A 21,030-nucleotide genomic window follows, 5' to 3' on the forward strand; every position below is an offset into this window, starting at 1 on the left:
ACAGAAACAAACAGACCCTTTGCCCACACTTTGACATGCCCTCTATACCACTGTGCAGAACTCATTGGAGGTCAGCACACAGGAACTGGTTTTTTTTTAATCTTTAATCTACACTTACATGAAGAATACTATGTTTACTATGCTCTCCCCTATACCAGGTCTCCCCTAAAAACCACCTTATGGTCACTGTCCATCAGCATAGCAAAATGTAGAATCCCTACTTATCCTCTCTGTGTTGTACAGTCCTCCCTCCCCTTTCTCCTTCCCCCCACTATGCATGCTAATCTTAATATCCCCCTTCTTCTCCCCCCCCTGATCCCCCATGCCCACCTATCCTCCTCAGTTCCTTTCCCTTTGGTACCTGTTAGTCCATTTTTGGGTTCTGTAATTCCGCTGCTGTTTTGTTCCTTCAGTTTTTCCTTTGTTCCTATACTCCTCAGATGAGTGAAATCATTTGGTGTTTCTCTTTCTTTGCTTGGCTTATTTCACTGAGCATAATACTCTCCAGCTCCATCCATGTTGCTGCAAATGGTAGGATTTTTCCTCTTCTTATGGCTGAGGAGTATTCCATTGTGTATATGTACCACATCTTCTTTATCCATTCATCTACCGATGGACATTTAGGTTGCTTTCAATTCTTGGCTATTGTAAATAGTGCTGTGATAAACATAGGGGTGCATCTGTCTTTCTCAAACTTGATTGCTGCGTTCTTAGGGTAAATTCCTAGGAGTGGAATTCCTGGGTCAAATGGTAGGTCTGTTTTGAGAATTTTGATGAACCTCCATACTGCTTTCCACAATGGTTGAACTAATTTACATTCCCACCAGCAGTGTAGGAGGGTTCCCCTTTCTCCACAGCCTAGCCAACATTTGTTGTTGTTTGTCTTTTGGATGGCAGCTATCCTTACTGGTGTGAGGTGATACCTCATTGTAGTTTTAATTTGCATTTCTCTGATAATTAGTGATGTGGAGCATCTTTTCATGTGTCTGTTGGCCATCTGTATTTCTTTTTTAGAGAACTGTCTGTTCAGTTCCTCTGCCCATTTTTTCATTGGGTTATTTGTTTTTTGTTTGTTGAGGCATGTGAGCTCTTTATATATTCTGGACATCAAGCCTTTATCGGATCTGTCATTTTCAAATATATTCTCCCATACTGTAGGGTTCCTTTTTGTTCTATTGATGGTGTCTTTCACTGTACAGAAACTTTTCAGCTTAATGTAGTCCCACTTGCTCATTTTTGCTGTTGTTTTCCTTGCCCAGGGAGATATGTTCAAGAAGAGGTCACTCATGTTTATGTCTAAGAGGTTTTTGCCTATGTTTTTTTCCAAGAGTTTAATGGTTTCATGACTTACGTTCAGGTCTTTGATCCATTTTGAGTTTACCTTTGTATATGAGGTTAGACAAAGGTCCAGTTTCATTCTCCTACATATAGCTGTCCAGTTTTGCCAGCACCATCTGTTGAAGAGATTGTCATTTTGCCATTGTATGTCCATGGCTCCTTTATCAAATATTAATTGACCATATATGTTTGGGTTAATTTCTGGAGTCTCTAATCTGTTCCACTGGTCTGTGGCTCTGTTCTTGTGCAAGTACCAAATTGTCTTGATTACTATGGCTTTGTAGTAGAGCTTGAAGTTGGGGAGTGAGATCCCCCCTACTTTATTCTTCTTTCTCAGGATTGCTTTGGCTATTCGGGGTCTTTGGTGTTTCCATGCGAATTTTTGAATTATTTGTTCAAATTCATTGAAGAATGTTGCTGGTAATTTGATAGGGATTGCATCACATCTGTATATTATTTTAGCAGGATGCCCATTTTGACAATATTAATTCTGCCTAGCCATGAGCATGGGATGAGTTTCCATTTGGTAGTGTCCCCTTTAATTTCTCTTAAGAATGACTTGTAGTTTTCAAAGTATAAGTCTTTCACTTCTTTGGTTAGGTTTATTCCTAGGTATTTTATTCTTTTTGATGCAATGGTGAATGGAATTGTTTTCCTGATTTCTCTTTCTATTGGTTCATTGTTAGTGTATAGGAAAGCTACAGATTTCTGTGTGTTAATTTTGTATCCTGCAACTTTGCTGTATTCCGATATCAGTTCTAGTAGTTTTGGAGTGGAGTCTTTAGGGTTTTTTATGTACAGTATCATATCGTCTGCAAATACTGACAGTTTAACTTCTTCTTTACCAATCTGGATTCCTTGTATTTCTTTGTTTAGTCTGATTGCCGTGGCTAGGACCTCCAGTACTATGTTAAATAACAGTGGGGAGAGTGGGCATCCCTGTCTGGTTCCCGATCTCAGAGGAAATGCTTTCAGCTTCTCGCTGTTCAGTATAATGCTGGCTGTGGGTTTACAATATATGGCCTTTATTATGTTGAGGTACTTGCCCTCTATTCCCATTTTGCTGAGAGTTTTTATCATGAATGGTTGTTGAATTTTGTCAAATGCTTTTTCAGCATCTATGGAGATGATCATGTGTTTTTTTTCATTCTTTTTGTTAATGTGGTGGATGATGTTGATGGATTTTCGAATGTTGTACCATCCTTTCATCCCTGGGATGAATCCCACTTGGTCATGGTGTATGATCCTTTTGATATACTGTTGAATTCTGTTTGCTAATATTTTATTGAGTATTTTTGCATCTACATTCATCAGGGATATTGGTCTGTAATTTTCTTTTTTGGTGGGGTCTTTGCCTGGTTTTGGTATTAGGGTGATGTTGGCTTCATAGAATAAGTTTGGGAGTATTCCCTCCTCTTCTATTTTTTGGAACACTTTAAGGAGAATGGGTATTATGTCTTCTCTGTTTGTCTGATAAAATTCCGAGGAAAATCCATCTGGCCCTGGGGTTTTGTTCTTGGGTAGTTTTTTGATTACCGTTTCAATTTCTTTGCTCGTAATTGGTTTGTGTTTCTTCCTTGGTCAGTCTTGGGAGGTTGTATTTTTCTAGGAAGTTGTCCATTTCTTCTAGGTTTTCCAGCTTGTTGGCATATAGGTTTTCATAGTAGTCTTTAATAATTTGTTTTTCTGTGGGGTCTGTCGTGATTTTTCCATTCTCATTTCTGATTATTTTGATTTGTGTTGATTCTCTTTTTCTCTTAGTAAGTTTGGCTAGAGGCTTATCTATTTTGTTTATTTTCTCAAAGAACCAGCTCTTGGTTTCGTTGATTTTTGCTATTGTTTTATTCTTCTCAATTTTGTTTATTTCTTCTCTGATCTTTATTATGTCCCTCCTTCTGCCAACTTTAGGCCTCATTTGTTCTTCTTTTTCCAGTTTCAATAGTTGTGATGTTAGACTATTCATTTGGGATTGTTCTTCCTTCTTCAGGTGTGCCTGGATGGCTATATACTTTCCTTTTAAGACTGCTTTTGCTGCATCCCACAGAAGTTGGAGCTTTGTGTTGTTGTTGTCATTTGTTTCTATATATTCCTTGATCTCTATTTTGATTTGTTCATTGATCCATTGATTATTTAGAAGCATGTTGTTAAGCCTCCATGTGTTTGTGAGCCTTGTTGTTTTCTTTGTAGAATTTATTTCTAGTTTTATACCTTTGTGGTCTGAAAAGTTGGTTGGTAGAATTTCAATATTTTGGAGTTTCCTGAGGCTCTTTTTGTGAGCTAGTATGTGGTCTATTCTGGAGAATGTTCCATGTGCACTTGAGAAGAATGTATATCCTGTTGCTTTTGGATGTAGAGTTCTATAGATGTCTGTTAGGTCCATCTGTTCTAGTGTGTTGTTCAATGCCTGTGTGTCCTTACTTATTTTCTGCCCAGTGGACCTATCCTTTGGGGTGAGTGGTGTGTTGAAGTCTCCTAAGATGAATGCATTGCAGTCTATTTCCCTCTTTAGTTCTGTTAGTATTTGTTTCACAAATGCTGGTGCTCCTGTGTTGGGTGCATATATATTTAGAATGGTTACATCCTCCTGTTGGACTGAGCCCTTTATCATTATGTAGTGTCCTTCTTTATCTCTTGTTACTTTCTTCGTTTGGAAGTCTATTTTGTCTGATATTAGTACTGCAACCCCTGCTTTCTTCTCACTGTTGTTTGCCTGAAATATGTTTTTCCATCCCTTGACTTTTAGTCTGTGCTTGTCTTTGGGTTTGAGGTGAGTTTCTTGTAAGCAGCATATAGATGGGTCTTGCTTTTTTATCCATTCTATTACTCTGTGTCTTTTGATTGGTGCATTAAGTCCATTTACATTTAGGGTGACTATTGAGAGATATGTACTTATTGCCATTGCAGGCTTTAGATTCATGGTTACCAAAGGTTCAAGGTTAGCTTCTTTAGTATCTTACTGCCTAACTTAGCTCGCTTATTGAGCTGTTATATACACTGTCTGGAGATTCTTTTCTTCTCTCCCTTCTTATTCCTCCTCCTCCATTATTCATATGTTGTATGTTTTGTTCTGTGCTCTTTTTAGGAGTGCTCCCATCTAGAGCAGTCCCTGTAAGATGCCCTGTAGAGGTGGTTTGTGGGAAGCAAATTCCCTCAGCTTTTGCTTGTCTGGGAATTGTTTAATCCCGCCATCATATTTAAATGATAGTCATGCTGGATACAGTATCCTTGGTTCAAGACCCTTCTGTTTCATTGCATTAAATATATCATGCCATTCTCTTCTGGCCTGTAGGGTTTCTGTCGAGAAGTCTGATGTTTGCCTGATGGGTTTTCCTTTATAGGTGAACTTTTTCTCTCTAGCTGCCTTTAAAACTCTTTCCTTGTCCTTGATCCTTGCCATTTTAATTATTATGTGTCTTGGTGTTGTCCTCCTTGGATCCTTTCTGTTGGGGGTTCTGTGTATTTCCGTGGTCTGTTCGATTATTTCCTCCCCCATTTTTAGGAAGTTTTCAGCAATTATTTCTTCAAAGAGACTTTCTATCCCTTTTCCTCTTTCTTCTTCTTCTGGTACCCCTATAATACGAATATTATTCCTTTTGGATTGGTCACATAGTTCTCTTAGTGTTGTTTCGTTCCTGGAGATCCTTCTATCTCTCTCTATGTCAGCTTCTGTATATTCCTGTTCTCTGGTTTCTATTCCTTCAATGGCCTCTTGCATCTTATCCATTCTGCTTATAAATCCTTCCAGGGATTGTTTCACTTCTGTGATCTCCTTCCTGACATCTGTGATCTCCCTCTGGACTTCATCCCATTGCTCTTGCATTTTTCTCTGCATCTCTGTCAGCATGTTCATGATTTTTATTTTGAATTCTTTTTCAGGAGGACTGGTTAGGTCTGTCTCCTTCTCAGGTGTTGTCTCTGTGATCTTTGTCTGCCTCTAGTTTTGCCTTTTCATGGTGATAGAGATAGTTTGCAGAGCTGGTACGAGTGACAGCTGGAAGAGCTTTCCTTCTTGTTGGTTTGTGGCCTTCCTCTCCTGGGAGAATAGCGACCTCTAGTGGCTTATGCTTGGCAGCTGTGCGCAGACAGGGCTTCTGCTACCTGCCCATTTGATACGGAGTTTATATCCGCTGTTGCTGTGGGCGTGGCCTGGTTAGGGCTGCTCCTCCAAAATGGTGGAGCCCCCTTGGATGGGGAGCGGCCGGGAGGCTATTTATCTCTGTAATGGGCGTCTGTGCTCCCTGTTGCCCAGGGGGTTAGAGTGCCCAGAGATCCCCAGATTTCCTGCCTCTGGGCTAAGTTTTCTGTCCTGCCCCTTTAAGACTTCCAAAAAGCACTCTCCAAACCAAAACAACAACAGGAACAACAAAAGAGGAAAAAGAAAAAAAAAGGAAAAAAACACGCGATTTTCTTTGTGCTCAGGCGTCGGTCTCAGGCACCCGCTCACCGGTCTTGATGCCCTGTTTCCCTAGTATTGGGTTCCCTGTCCCTTTAAGGCTTCCAAAAAGCACTCACTGGTCTTGCTGCGCTGTTTCCCTACTATTGGGGTCCCTGTCCCCTTAAGGCTTCCAAAAAGCACTCGCCAAAAAAAAAAGGGAAAAATGTGTGATATTCTTTGTCCACAGGCGCCAGTCTCAGGCACCCGCTCACTAGCCTTACTGCCCTGTTTCCCTGCTATTGGGGTTCCTGTCCCTTTAAGGCTTCCAAAAAGCACTCACCAAAAAAGAAAAAAAAGAACTGCTCCACTTTCTTTCCACCCGCCGGGAGCCGGGGGGAGGGGCGCTCGGGTCCTGCCGGTCTTGGGCCTGTATCTTACTCCCTTCGTGAGGTGCTGGGTTCTCGCAGGTTTGGATGTGGTCTGGATGTTTTCCTGTGTCCTCTGGTCTCTATTTTAGGAAATTGTCTTTGTTATATTTTCATAATTCTATGTGGTTTTGGGAGGAGAGTTCCTCTGCTCTGCTCATTCCGCCATCTTGGCTCCGCCCTGGGCCCTTGATAATTTTTTAAATAACATTTGATGAATTTTATTCATGATGAAAAAGATCTTAACACTATTAATCTTAAAAATGGTATCTATTAAGTTAAATCATATGAAATTGCCATTCTTGTAGATCAGACCCCCAAAACAAATACCATATTTACAGTGAATTACTGAAAGAGCAAGAAAAGAATGCCTACTGTAATTGCTGCTATTCAGGATTGTACTGGAGGTCCTAGTCCGTGTCTGAAAAAAAGAAATGATACACATGAGTAATGGAGAGAAGGAAATAAACTGTACCTATTAACAGCATAATTGTGAACATAGAACCAGAAGAATTCATGTAACAATTTTTGGAATCAGTAAGTTTTGTTGTAAAAATTCACATACACACACACATTGCCCGTGCCCTTATCTAACTTGGATCCGGCATCGTCAACACTCAATACCGGTTTGTTGGATTATTTTCCATAAAGGGCCACTGGGTCAGTTCTGAGAGCGCAGTGTCTGGTCCAGGATTCAGGCCGGCAAATTTCCAAGTGGCCAGGGACAGATGAGAGGGCTTCCAGTCGTGCAGCCCACCATTCCCCCATCCCTACCCAGAAAAAGGTGGGAAATGTGTTGCTGATCTGTTGAAGGATGTTGAGCGGCCAGCAATTACCCTGTATCAGCCCTGCCCCACCCTGTGAACTCTAATTGAAAGTTTAATTGTCTGTCCTGCCTGCAGGATTAGGAATTAATTTTGTGGATATGATCTGATCACTTTGGTATCCCCAGCACCTGGCAAAGAAGTGGCTTATAAAAGGGCATTGGAAGTGTTTGCCACTCTCGAATATGTGTAGCTTACTTATCTTACTTCTGAGATGGGAATATAGAGTTAGCTTCCTTTTAGGCATTATACTGACAGGCCTTGGGAAACTACCTATGACACTTAGCCAGCACTGTGGTCTCAGCACAGCAGTGAATTCTCCTACCTCCAGCCTGACGTTACATATTGTACATTATCTGAATTTACTAAGTCTGTGGTGGAGTGCCAGCTTCCAAGGGCACTTAAGGCCTCTAATAGTGTATGATTCAGTGGTCATCTCTAAAACAGAATGTACTGCACAGACTTGGTGAAATATTCCTTAGAGTAAGGGGGATTTATAAATCTTATAAAGAAGCAAACTTTGTAAAATGCGTGAAATGCAGGTCAATCTCATCTTGAGCCTATTGACTAAGATCTTTTATGCTTTCAGACAATTAGATCAGGGACTCACATCAGTGGATGCATCTTTATTGCAGCCAATCAAAGCTTCAAAGAAACTACAGAAGAAAAGAAACTTTAAGTGCCCCTGAGGGACCAATTAACACCTTGAAATTTTCTTCTAAAAGCTTTTTTATTGGATACCTGACTAACACATGCTTAAATTCTAGGCTGATAATAGAATCCTAGTAGGGTTCTTTGGGTTTTCTTTTTTTTTTTAACCCATTTGCCAGTCTACACTGAGCCGTAGATAATCAGAGTATGAGGAAGAAACTAATTTTAAATAAGTAAGAGTAATTGTGCATGGGAGAAAAAGCAAATCGTCAGCAAAAACATTCTTCATGATACCGTTCTGGTTAGTATATTCTGCTATGTACTTTACCCATAATATAGTCTATGATTATAGAATTTTCACAGAGATACAGGTATATTTTAATACTCATGGTATTTACATAAACTTATAAGTTGATAAACAATATGTCTACATAAAAGTACACAAATACGTGTATACTCTGCGTTTTGCAAAGTGAACATAGCCATGTAACCACCACCAACAAGGGAATAAATAGAACCCCTATCCTGATTCAGTCACTATTCACATCCTCTCCAAAGGGAATTCGGTCCTAACTGCTTATACCATAAATTCACTTTGGCTGCTTTTGATCTGGAAGAAGATAAGTATATATACTTCTGTTTCACTTCTTTTGCTCAGCATTTTATTCATACCATTCAACCTGCTGTAGGGTCTAGCAGTAGTTTATCATTGTTCTATACTATAGCATTATATGAATATACTACAGTTTTCCCCCACTGTTGACAGATATCTGTGTCGTTTCTCACTTGGCACTATTAATGACAGCTGCCACATTCAATCCTGTAGATGGCTGAGTTTTGATGCACTGTGTTTCTGTTGGGCATATACCTAGAGGTGAAATTTCTGGCTCACCTTTGTGCATGTATATGTTACACTTTAGTCAATATTAATAGCCAGCTCTTCGAATGGCTTTACCAGTCAATATTCCAGCCCTCAGAATGAAAATTCCAGTAGTTCCTTTGCTCTCCATCCCACCATTTCTGTTTGCATTTCCTATTTCAACCATCCTGGGGGGTATATAGTGTTAGTTAGTTGTGATTTGAATTTGCATTTCCCTGATGACCAACTAGTTTGAGTGTCTTCTTCATGTATGTATTTATCAGTTTGGACATCCTGTTTTGTGGGATGCCCATTCAACTGCTTTGCCATTTTTAAAAATCCTACTGCTTTGAAAGTTCTCTACATTCTGGATAGAGGCCCTTTCTTTGTTCAGTGTAAGTAATGTGGGCACCTCCCATTCCTTGGGCAGCCTGTTCTTTCCCATAATGGTCTCTGTCAATGGACAGAAAGCCTTCATTCGAATGTAGCACAAGTTATCAGCCCTTTTCTCCATGTTTCATGCCTTCCCTCCTGAGCTCAGGAAGATATTCTCTCATGTTACACACCCGAAGATTTACTTCTCATGTTTCAGTCTATCATCATGGAAATCATTTTTTGTTTATTGGGTGAATTGAAGGTTAAGGTCACCTCCCCTTCTATTTGCCCTCTGTTGCTCTGAAGGCATGATCTGTGGGTTGTGTGCTCTTCGGTCCTTCCAGCTTCTGCTTCATTTTTAAATCCACTTCTTTCCTCAGTTACATTGCCTCCTTTCTGAGCTTCCTTAATTATTTTCTTATGCTGATTATTCTTAAGTATCTGGAGCTGGTTAGGTTGTAGTTTCATCTGTTCTGTGAGCATGTCTTTCTGACATTCTTTGCTGTAAGGATTCTATTCTGTTCCTTACTCTCATTGGTCTACAATCATCATATGGGATTCAGCTAGAATCCTTTCCTGTTGCTCATTTTTATATGAAATTGGTTTTCCTAGACTTTAGAAAGGAGAGATCAGTAGAGCTTTGCTAGTTCACCTCTGTCGCTCTTTCTGCTGCATAAGTAAAATGGGCAACAGCATGACTGGGTGCTTTCGTGACCACCCGGCTCTGTCCCCTCTCCACCTTATCTGGGCCTCCCATTTCACTGGCCCACTGGCCCTGTCCTGTTCAGCTCGGCTTCTCTTCCCAGCAGATTTCCTCCCTGCATACAGCTCTGTCTTGTAAGGGATCTTCAGATGGCTGTTTTTCACAGCTCACAAGGCTCAGCTTGCTCAAGCCCTCAAAACATGACAGAGGACCTTGCATTCACTGGGGAACTGGAGAAAGAAGAGCCCGTGTCAGTTTCAGCTGCTCCTCTCAGACTGGCCCCCAGCTGTGCCTACCAGTGTCCTCACCGGGATGCTGATGGATTCTGCTCTTAGATCATCACACAGTCTCTTGTTTCCCTCATGCTGACAACATGCAGCACATAGAACAGCTGAGGCATTCCCTACTTGTTCACACTCGGGGTTCTACGGGATGACTTTGTTGTATCTACTATCTTATTTTTCTGGATTTCCTATCCTCTATGATGTTATGAATGGTTTCAGAAGGATTAAAAATCTAAGCTGTAGCTGCTGAAGAATTTTCACAGCATTCTTTCAGTAAGGTCTGTTTTCATGTCCCTAGCATTTTAGAATTTGGCCCATGCCAAGTGGGGTGGAGAGGAAGAGCTTGGCTTTATGGCTGCTGTCTCCCTTCTCCATTCAAATGTCCAGCTGCCTCCCTCACACGGGGCCTGGGGAAGCCGGCTTGGAGAAGCGCTTGCAGAAGAGTCTGCGGATTATGCCTTGTCAATCTGGACTCTTTCCAGAACGAGAACTGACACGCTGCCCACCACGGTGCACTGTCGGTCAGGAGTAAGTCGACGGCAGAGAGACTTAGGACGAGGATGTGGGCTCCCAGGTGCCAGAGGGCCAAGTTAGTGGTGGAAGACAGGTGTGGATTCAGGTCCCTGAGGACTTGGATAAGGTCCTATGTTTGGGGCTTCTAGGGTTAGAGAAGATAAATGAGAATGAGAAAAAGTAGCTTCAAAAGCCCCCAGAAGGACCCATAACTCAGAGATTTGAATAGGCCTTATCTATAAATGTATTCTCCATTCTGACTGATTAGAAATACAAGGAATATAATTAGTTAAAAACCACTTTTTTCTAAATTCTGAAATACTTTGGGGACACAGGTTCCATGTACTGGGGAGTAGACACTATGGTAATCTCTCTCCCTTTAAGAAAGTATTCCTTTTGGAACAAGTATATCTGCTGTTTGAAAACATGCAGCCAGTGTTCTTGAGCCCTTGATAGATGCCGGAGCAGTAGTCATGGTCAGTCAGGCTTGAGGCCTGGAACAATGGGCATTCTGAGCAGTGATATGAGGAGATGTCACTGAAGGCGACCTTCACCGAGGTGAGGGCGAGGTTAGGAAAATCACCCAGGGAGAGTGCCATCTCCAAGGGCTAGCAGTGTGGGGGGAGCATAAGGCCGTGAGGCGAGGGGGCTCTTCCAGGACCCAGGGAACTAGGACGGCCCACTCTTCCAGAGCCCCTGGAGTGGACTGCAGGCCAGGGTCAGGTGCCATGGCTGCCACAGTGCGCCAGGAGGATGCAGGGCACAGTGGGTGATCTCCATCTGCCCTGACACAGGGGAGCAAGCAGCAGAGGTCCCCGACCCCAAGGAGTTGATTTTCTAGTGGAGAAGGGAGACAAAAAGCAAGCATACAGTTTAAAGTTCAGTAGGAAGAAAAGCCGGGGGAGAGGAGGGGAAGGGGTGGAAGCGGGGTGCTGACGCCCCCAGGGGTTCATCTAGTAGAGGTTCTGAGAAACGCCTTGGGAGCATAGGCTTGACTGGGAGGCCAATTCAGGAGCAGAGAGAGCAAGTGCCCAGGGATGGGAGCTTGCTTGGGATGCTTAAGGTACATCGGCATTAAAAGGGGACTTGTTTTCTGTTAAGCTACTGAATAAAGCACGAGGACTTACCAGTAAATATCACCACCTGGAAGCAGGGTTTCCTCTGAACCTATAAGAGCAGCAAGGAACACAGGACAAAGCAGAAGTGTTCTCAGACGCCGAGACACCTTCCTACATGTCCAAATATTCAGGGGAGTCCTACCTGCCTCCTCACTGCCCCACACTTTGCCCTTTCAAGGAGACGGTGAGCTGTGAAGTGGTAGCAGGGAAAATGCAGCTCCTGTCCTGGAGGGGATGTAAAATCCCAGGAGGAATCCTGGATTGGGAGGTGCTCATCAGGGAACCCCCACCATTGCCTGGGGCCTCAGCTGCACCTGGGAGTCCTGGGGAACCCTGGTAGGGTAAAGGAAGGAGGGAGGAATGAGGGAGGAAGAAGAGGAGAGGGGGGAGGGGGAGGAAGGGGGAGGTGAGGGGGAGGCGGGTAGGAGAGGGAGCAGGAGCAGGGGTCTGAGCACTTATGGAGCCCAGACTGCTGGGATTATTCTAAGCACTGTGCGTCGTTGACTCATTTAACCCTCAGTCCTATGGGTTGGTACCGGAATCACAGCTTTCTTAAAAATGATGGGACTGAGACACAGAGGAGTCAGCCAGTCTGTGCCAAGGCCTCAGAGCACAAGTGGAGGCACTGGCCTGTGAGCCTGGGGCCTGACTCTAGAGCCAGGGCCTAAGGGCACAAGTGGTGGCACTGGCCTGTGAGCCTGGAGCCTGACTCTAGAGCCAGGGCCTCAGAGCACAGGTGGTGGCGCTGGTCTGTGAGCCTGGGGCCTGAGTCTAGAGTCAGGGCCTAAGGGCACAAGTGGTGGCGCTGGCCTGTGAGCCTGGAGCCTGACTCTAGAGTCAGAGCCTAAGGGCACAAGTGGTGGCGCTGGCCTGTGAGCCTGGGGCCTGACTCTAGAGCCAGGGCCTAAAGGCACAAGTGGTGGCGCTGGCCTGTGGGCCTGGAGCCTGACTCTAGAGCTGCACTCTCAAGGCCACAGCTCCTCCAGATGAGCCTTGAAGCAGGAAGGACCACCCCAGGGCCGCACACCTCCACCTGGACCCGAGAAGCATGGCGCCTCTCCCTCCAGCCCCCATGCTCCAGGCAGGACTTGGAGGGCCACTTTTCTTTCTGATTATAATTAAGGCCACCCCTAATTATAATTCCTCCAGATTTCACTTGGGGTAGCTGGGAGGAGGGAAAGGAACGTTGCTACACCCAAGGTTTCCCTATTTGGAGGTACATACTGCACGTCCTCTCCTTTCCCTATCCCAGCTGTACCCCAGAAGCCCCCAGTCACAGTGGCCTTCTGCTGCACCATCCACCCACCAGCTCTCAAAAAAGGCCAGGCTTCTGTGGGGTACAGATTACATCAAGCAGAAGTACATCGAGGCACACTCAGATTGGTCATTTGAGCAACTACTGATTCAGGGAAGGACAGAATGTAGAGAAAACACTAAAAATGATCAAGTTCCCTAGAGCAGCAACAGCAGCGCCCCCATCCCCCGCCAGATTCTTGCAGGGGTTGTCAGCAGACAGGACTGGAGTCTGGAAGGAGAAGCTGTGGGGAGAGAGCCCCCTAAGCAGCCAGCCCTCGGTGACCCCACAGGACAGAGGGAAACCGACCCCCACCTCTCTACCCCTGCTGTGCCAGTGGTGTTCTGCCTACTGGTGGGGCCTGTCCAGCAGAGGGAGCACAAGGCAGGGCCCACAAGGGAAGCCCCCAGGCCTGCAGGACCTGGGGGAGGGTGCATGCAGCTTTATTTATAATAGTCTCTAACTGCGAAAAACAGAATCAGCTGTCACATATCAGTACAACGACATACTGCTCAACAACGAAAACGAATGACCAGCCAATGCACACAACATCATGAATGAATATGGAAAGCCATATGCTGAGTGAAAGAAAATGGATGTGAAAGTCTGCAATGAATTCTAGAAAAGCAGAGACACAGTGACAGAAAAGGAAATATGGGTGCCAATTCCCAGGGGTCATGGGGGCTGCACTAAAATGGACATAAAGAAAATCTTCTATAACTCATTGTGGTGATAGATATTCTACTATGCATACTTGTCAAAATGCATCAAATTGTATACTTAAAGTTGATAACTCTTATTGAATGTAAATTATGTGTTAATAAAACTGATTAAACAGCACTGACAGCAACTGAATACAGAAGTAAAGTAAAGCGCAAGCAGTTGTTCTGAGGGAAGCACGGTCGTGTACTGGAGCAGAGCAAAATAACCAGCCCTGTATTCACAGAGATCCCAGTGAGGGAAAGCGGGTGTAGTCACAGAACACACAGCCGTCCTCTTTTTGAAGCTGAAGGAGGCGATGTAAAGCGATCTTTCCTGAGCAGGGCTCCCTGAAACAGATTTCCTCCTGCCTGCGCAAATACAGGTAGAGCTCCGTGTAAAGCCCTTTGCGTTAGAGCACCAGCCTTGGCCAGTGGGTGGGGGTGTCTGAAGGCAGCACCCCGAGGGCGAGTGTGCTGGGCGCCAGGCGGGGAGCACAGGCCAGCAGGGTGGGGCTGGGGCTGGCAGTCACGTCCCTGAGGCGGGTGTCAGGTGAGTCTGACCACCAGATGTAGACACTAGACTCTCATTTATTTAAAATCATGATTCTCTTTCCAGACGTGAGGTAACTCAGTATGGATTTAGGAGATACTGAATTTTTGTTTAATTACCTTAATCCACGTGCCAGGTAAAGGCCTTAAGTCCCACTCTGGCTTCCAAGTGCTGTCTTCACTGTTCTCAGATCTACCTGCTTGACTTCAAAGACACCAACTTATCATTATAGATTCTGAAACACAAATTCTGGCAACATGTGTATACATCAGAGTATTATGTTGAATTTGTTCTGTCTTTGTTTTCTGGAGAAAATGGAACAACCCATTTATTCTCACTTCTTTTGCAAAGTGTATGTTATCTTCCTTGGAAACACCACTTTCTGGCCCATTCCAGCCAGTGAGGACTTTCCCTACCAGTATGACATACGGAGGACCATCACTGGATGACAAGAAATCCTGTTATTTATTGAGAGATATATGAAATGAAGGGATGAGGACACATTTAAAAGGTTCAAAGAGAAGTGGAAAGTGCTTCCTCACCTCAAGGGTACATTTTAAAGCCTCCAGCTTCAGCTCTCAATGAACAGATCCACAATTCAATTCCCAAGCCAGACTTTCCTCTGGTCGGGTCAGGCAGAATTATCACAAGTGCAGAGATGAGTTGTTCCAAAAAGTCTCTCAACCAGGGAATAACTCCTCTTGATGAAGTAACCAGCTCTGGAGGGTCAGAGGCACTGAGGACAGGTTGCTCCATTTTCAAAGGAGGGCGTGTTTATGGGGCTCTGCACCACTCCAGGCAAAGGGGGTATTCGTTTAATGAGGATTCTCTGTCTGGAGTTGAAATGAGGCACCATCAGGCACTACAGTCTGCTGCAAATTCAAGGTTCCCAGGTCGAATTCAGACAAAGCTGTTTGAGAAGTACTGTACAAAATTAAATATAGCTCTTTCTTCATCTCTCTTCCCTTATTGAATGAGCACATACCCCACTGTGTCCACTGATGTGTGTGCATGACCTTCCTTCCACATGAGGACGCAGTCCGAAGTTTGCAGACTGCCACCTGGAAGGCAGCCCGCGCCAGAGCCCAGCCAGGCTGGCACCCTGATCTTGGACTTCCAGACTCCAGACGTAGGCGGAAAAGATTTCTGTTGCTTACTGGGCACCTGGGCTGCGGTACTTGCTGTGTCGCCCAAAGGGCCAAGGCACATGTGTTCCTTGATCTACGTTCTGGGCTCTCCAGGTGAGGAAAAGGCAAACAGCTGCAGTGACTGACGCCTGGGGAGAGTCACACACGCCGGAGGCCTTCACACCCGCTCCCTCTGTAGACGGGAGGCTGTGGGAGTCAGGAAGCTGGAGGCCTCACGGAGACCAACAAAGGGACGCTCACGGGGAATCACGTCTCACTGTGCACGGGTGAGATCAGCCAGGGGCTCCTTCATCCGCCTGTGGCAGACGGTGCCTTCTGAGAAGCCCGAGCCACCGCGTTAGAGACAGACTCGCAGAGAAAGGGGTCTGGGCTACTCCCTGCGTCCATCAGGGTCCTCCAGAGACACAGAACCAACAGCATGGGTATAGAGACAGAAATTTATTTTAGGAAGTATCTCACATGAATAAGCATAGAACAAATACCTGTAAGGAGGCTGGCCATTCCAAAATCTGCAGGGTGGACCAGAAGGAAAGAGCCAAATTTGCAGTTTATCTCTGAAGCCTGTCTACTGGAGAATTCCCTCTTCCTCTGGGGATGTCAGCCTTTTGTTCTAACCAGGCCTTCATCTGATCGGATGAGGCCCACCCATTCCTGGAGAGCAATCTACTTTACTCAAAGTCCACTGACTTAGGTGTTAATGTCGTTCAAAAACACCCTCACAGACACATCCAGATTTACGTTTTTTTTTTAATTACCAAAGTATTGTTGATATACAATTGTATATTGATTTCAAGTATACAACACAGTGGTTCAACCCATATTATTAAATCATCTGTATTAATGTTTGACCAGACATCTGGGCACCATGGCCAGCCACATGGACACATGAAGCAAAATCCGAGCCACAGATTATGGCTGGTCAGAGCTCAGGGCCACAGACAGGGCAAAGCCCCAAGACACAAGAATCGCGCTCTGCGTCCCCTGTTCCCAGGCGGCATCTCAGGGATGGTATGAAGCTGGCCACAGCTATAGAGCTCCTCTAACTTCTGCACCTAATGAACCTCCAAAGCTCCTGCCAGCCGAGCTACTACTCCCAACCAGGAACGGCAGAGCCCATCTTCAGCACTTCCTCTGCAGTCACAGTGCAGCTGGACAGGCAGCCGGCCAGCCCTCAGACAGCAGCGCTCTCCTCCCAGCAGCTCTGACATCCCTGCCGGTGCACAGGGCCCCTCCCCCTGACCTGCTCCCCGCTTTCCCAGGGTGACTGCATGCTCTCTCTGCCCCAGGGCCCTCACCTACCACACTGCACCCCTGTCTCCATCACTTCCCTCGCCCCCTTCCCTTCCAGCCCCTCCACACTCTTTCTCTCTTCTCCACTGCTGTTCCCATCCCTCTCCCCTCCTCCATTCCCCTCACCGGCATGACCCTCCTCCCTTCCCAGCCGCTCTCCCCATTTACCCACCTTCCTCTCCCACCAGCCACCCACCCAGTGCTGCCCTCCATCGCTGAGCTCCTAACCCCTGACCCCTCCCACAGGACCAGGAGGGAGTGGGAGCTGGGAGTTGCCCCTCCGGCTGGTGCCCAGCAGCTGGGTTGGTCCCTGAAGGCATGCCCTGAGAGGCTAGGAGTCCGGGGCCCACCTCGGACCCACTTGCCGTGTTCTCCTTGGTTCTACTCACGTCCGTGAGACAGCCTCTCCTGCAAGTGCACGTCTGCTGACAGAAAGTGACGGCAGTCACACATCCCTGGGCTGAAGCACCAGTGGTCACCCAGTATGAGATGTCCAGTGGCCATGAGCTTAGTGTGGAGGCAGCGTCCTATGTAGGTAAGGTGCCTTCTGGGGTTAGAAGGCCTAGGCTCACATCCCAGGCCTCCCGATTGTTAGCTGCGGGAGCTTGGGGGGCAGTGTAGCCCCTGCTCTAGTGTCTGCAAAATGGAAATGTGACGTGTGGCCCACAGCCTCTCAGGAGGCTTAGATACATGGATGCCTGGGAAGCAAAGGGGCCAGCACGGAAGAGCTCTGCCCACGCCCTGCTGTGTGGGCCTGGTTCAGCCTTGGGCACCAAGGGGAATTGTTCACGTACCAGGACACTGTAGGAGGAGTGGGGGAGTCCTGGCCACCAGGAATGGCGTCCCCTCAGCCTCTTCCTAACAGGTAACAAGGTCTCCTGACCCTCCCTCACCTAGATGGGGATGGGGCTGACTTCCTTTCTCCTCCCAAGTTGCCAGGCGAGCTCCATTCCTCCTGCTCTTTCCCTCCTGATGTAAAACCAAACATTTGCCCTGTGCTGTGTGTGTTGCAGGATATCCCGTGCGTCTCACTCAGCGCACACAGAACCGTGCTGCACAGGATGTCCTCTGGGAGAGCGACGGTGAGATTCAAAGCATGAACTCGGAACTACGAAGCCGGCTTTGTCAAGGCTGCAGACCTAGAGGATGTGACCGTCTCCGGGATGGCAGGGAAGGTCCCCCTGGGCCTCCAGAGGCCTGACCTCCAGCAGAGGCTGGGACCTGGCTGCAGTTGCTGGAGGCTGACTGGTGCTAACCAACCACCACCACTGGGCAGAAATAGCTTTCACCAGGTGTGGGACACAGGTTACACAGGGAAACATTCTTCTCAGCAAAGAAGAAAAGGTAAAGAAACATATCCAAGAAAGAAAGAAAAACATATGGCAATAGAGAAGGAATTCTGCGGGCTCAGAGGAGAAGATTGCTTTATTTATCAGGAGAACTCAGCAAGACACTAAGAGCCCTTGCTTGTGGGGTGTTGCCAACTCTCCCTGGTTTACACCAGGATCCTTTTAAGAAACAAAGCTGGAAATGGGGAAGGAGAGATCTCAGGCCTCCAAACACTCTTCCCTTATCACCTGCCCCCCAGTGCACTGGTAAGGAGTGGGGGACCCTTACCCTCTCCCAGTCTGTGGTCACCTGAAGCCTCAGCCCTGCCTGCCTCACCAAACTCATGTGGCACCCCCCTATTGATGATGCCTCAAGTAACAATCACAAAGGGGGCGGGACTGGGAGCAGAAAATACAGCCTTGATTGGCCTTTGTGCTGTGGCCCTGGGTTGAAATTACTCTGTAGGTGAACTTCAGTCTTTGCAAAAAACAAATTTCAAATCACTTGTTGTCAAGACCATATTTCAAATTATGTGTCTTTCTGGTTCTTAATTATTTTGGGGAACCAAGGACATAATTATGAAGGCCAGCTAATGCCCTCAAGTATGCATGTGTGTATGTGTACATGCAGGCCTTTGTGTATATATATATGTTCATGTAGGTATGTGTGTGTCTAAGTCTGTGTGTGCATGAACATGCTTGAGTTAGGTGTGTGTGCGCATGTGTCTGTTTGCTTAGATAACTCTTTTCCATCTCTTACATGCATGGTAGGTAGACATCCATGTCACCCAAGCCTCCAGGAAGGCCAGCTCTTGGCCAGCAGACCTGGTGTGAGGGGCAGTGGTAGGGGTCTACAGCAGAGGTTCCTTGTCCCAGACTCAAACACCGTGCACTGTAAACAGAGTCTGCACACCAAAACAGGTCATTAATGGGCTCTGAGAGGACAAGAGGCCTTCAAGGAGGCCAGGAACTTCGGCTCCTAGCACGCCCCATAGCACAGAACTGCCTCCACAGACACAGACAGCCTGCCTGCGAGTCCAGTGTGGACAGGGCAGGATTAGGCTCCTTGCCAGCCTGCCTCCCCCTATCATGTCTGTCCGTCCCCCACACCTGTGAGTGTGCTTCCAGCTGCAAGTGTGGAGATATCCACTAGCTGGGACACCACTGTAAGGACAGTCACTTCCTCAGGTTCTAACTACAAGTCTGGATGCAGAGCAGTGCCCGCTCAAGTCAGCAGAGCAGGGGGACAATGACATCAAGGACTTCCCTCATGGCATCTTTCCAGCTCGCATCCTCAGAGACTGCAGACATCCCTCTTCCTGTTTGCAGAATGGCAGTAGCAGGTCCCAGCCTGAAATGTAGGCATGACCTTGTCATGAAACAAAGAAGTGGGGCATTTTCTTCCCTCCAAGTGTTCACCAAGGAGGAAAAACTTTGTCCCAAACTCTGCATCTGACTTTGCCTCAAGCTTTTTGGATAAGATTGGGTCACAGTCCCATGAACTAGTCGGAAAACAAACTGGAAGAGCACATGTCTGACCTCTTCAGCCCCCTGTGGAGTGATGGGGAGATCATTTAGGGAAGCAGACACCCATATGTGTATGGGGCAGCTGTACCCCAACACACCAGCCATCACACATGCTGGTCCCTCTGTCCTTATTGCCTTCCCCTCCCCAATCCCATCTTTGCTTACAAACTCCTACTGGATCTAGAAAGTTCCCTCACCTCCCTCTGAACATCATGGACTCCCCATGTAGTAGAGTTGCTTTATTAAATCCCACCCTGAAAATTCCATCTCGTTACCGTCCACATCTGCTCTGCTAATGTGAGCTTCCTGACCCCAGGGACTGTGCCTTACTTGTCTGCATGCTCCAGACTCCTCCTCTCTGGCCCCACTGAACCCCACACCCAGCTGGTCAGCTTATAGTCGTAACTCCGGAGGAAATATATTTATCTGTTTCTCTAGACAGTGGAAAGGGTTATCAAGGAGAGAGACTTCGGCAGGTGAGAGACACACTTCCCCATCACTTGGAGGAGCTGAGCAATGACCTATGGGATGCCCTTAAGGGAGAGGGACAGTTATTGAGAAGACAGGTTGCGCTCCTGGGAGATGCATTAGCAGCAAGGGAGGAGGCAGCAGAATCCGTGTTGCAGGAGGCCTTGGGGGAGGGGGAGGAAAGAGCCCTTCAGCCCCGGAGATGGCAGAGGAGCTGTCCAGGGAGCATGAGGGATGCGGCCGAGGGCCAGTCTGTTGCCAAGGCCACCACCAGATGCACCAGCCTCTCCCATATTAAAGGCCCACCTGATTGTAATTAAGAAAATAAAAACTCATCAGCCATGGGCTCCTCAGGGGAAGGAGCCTGCCCATCCCCAGGTTGTAGGGCACTCCATGCTACGCTCCTACCCAAGATGAGCTGGTGGACGTGAGCTTCCAGTTTCAGCAGAAGCTTTCGGAACCTCTGCCTCCACGGCTTTTGCATGTCTGGAATATGGGGTTGGAAAACCTTGTTATGTTGGGTTCTGAAATGGGTGGACTGCCTTCCCTAACGACTCACCCTTCACTCCAGCAGCAGTGGCCAAGTGCCCCTCACACCTCAGGGAATCAGGCCCTTCTGGACTGGCTGACAGCAGCCATCAGGGCAATTTGGCCTAATCAGGGTGATATACCCTACTTAAACACCAGCTGGGAAACATATGTAGAACTCCAGCAAGTATTACGGGAGTTGGACATGAAAAATATCATCTATAACATGGACCCCCAGGGTCAGTCATTAAGGCACTGAGATTTTGGAGTTTATTTGTAGAGCACCTAACAGTGTCTGAATTCCAAATGCTCAGTACATTCTTCCAACCAGGAAGCCAGCTGCGTGGGGGCAGAGGCAAGTCTTTGCTCTATGCCACCCTCCATCCAGTACCCAACACACAGCAGGCTCTCATAAGTACTTGCAGAATGAATGAGTGAGTGAATGAATGAATGAGTGAATGAAGGACTGTGCCCTGGGTACTTTCACATGCCCTCCCTCTGCGTCCCCTACTTCTCCAGCACAGACGTCACCCTCTCTGGGAGGCTCTCCCTGACCCAGTCTGGATTGGGTGCCTCTTCCTGGCCATGTACAAAGGAGGACCTGTCTCTCAGGTCAGGGAGTCTTGGCATTGCATCCCATGCCCTACAAGCCGCAGAGCCTTACATGGCATGGCTGGGCTCCCAACTCTACTGTGGGGCTCCTCTGACAGCAGAAGCTTCATGAACATGGG

This window comes from Manis javanica, chromosome 6, assembly GCF_040802235.1.
Source record: "Manis javanica isolate MJ-LG chromosome 6, MJ_LKY, whole genome shotgun sequence".
NCBI classification, from domain to species: domain Eukaryota; kingdom Metazoa; phylum Chordata; class Mammalia; order Pholidota; family Manidae; genus Manis; species Manis javanica.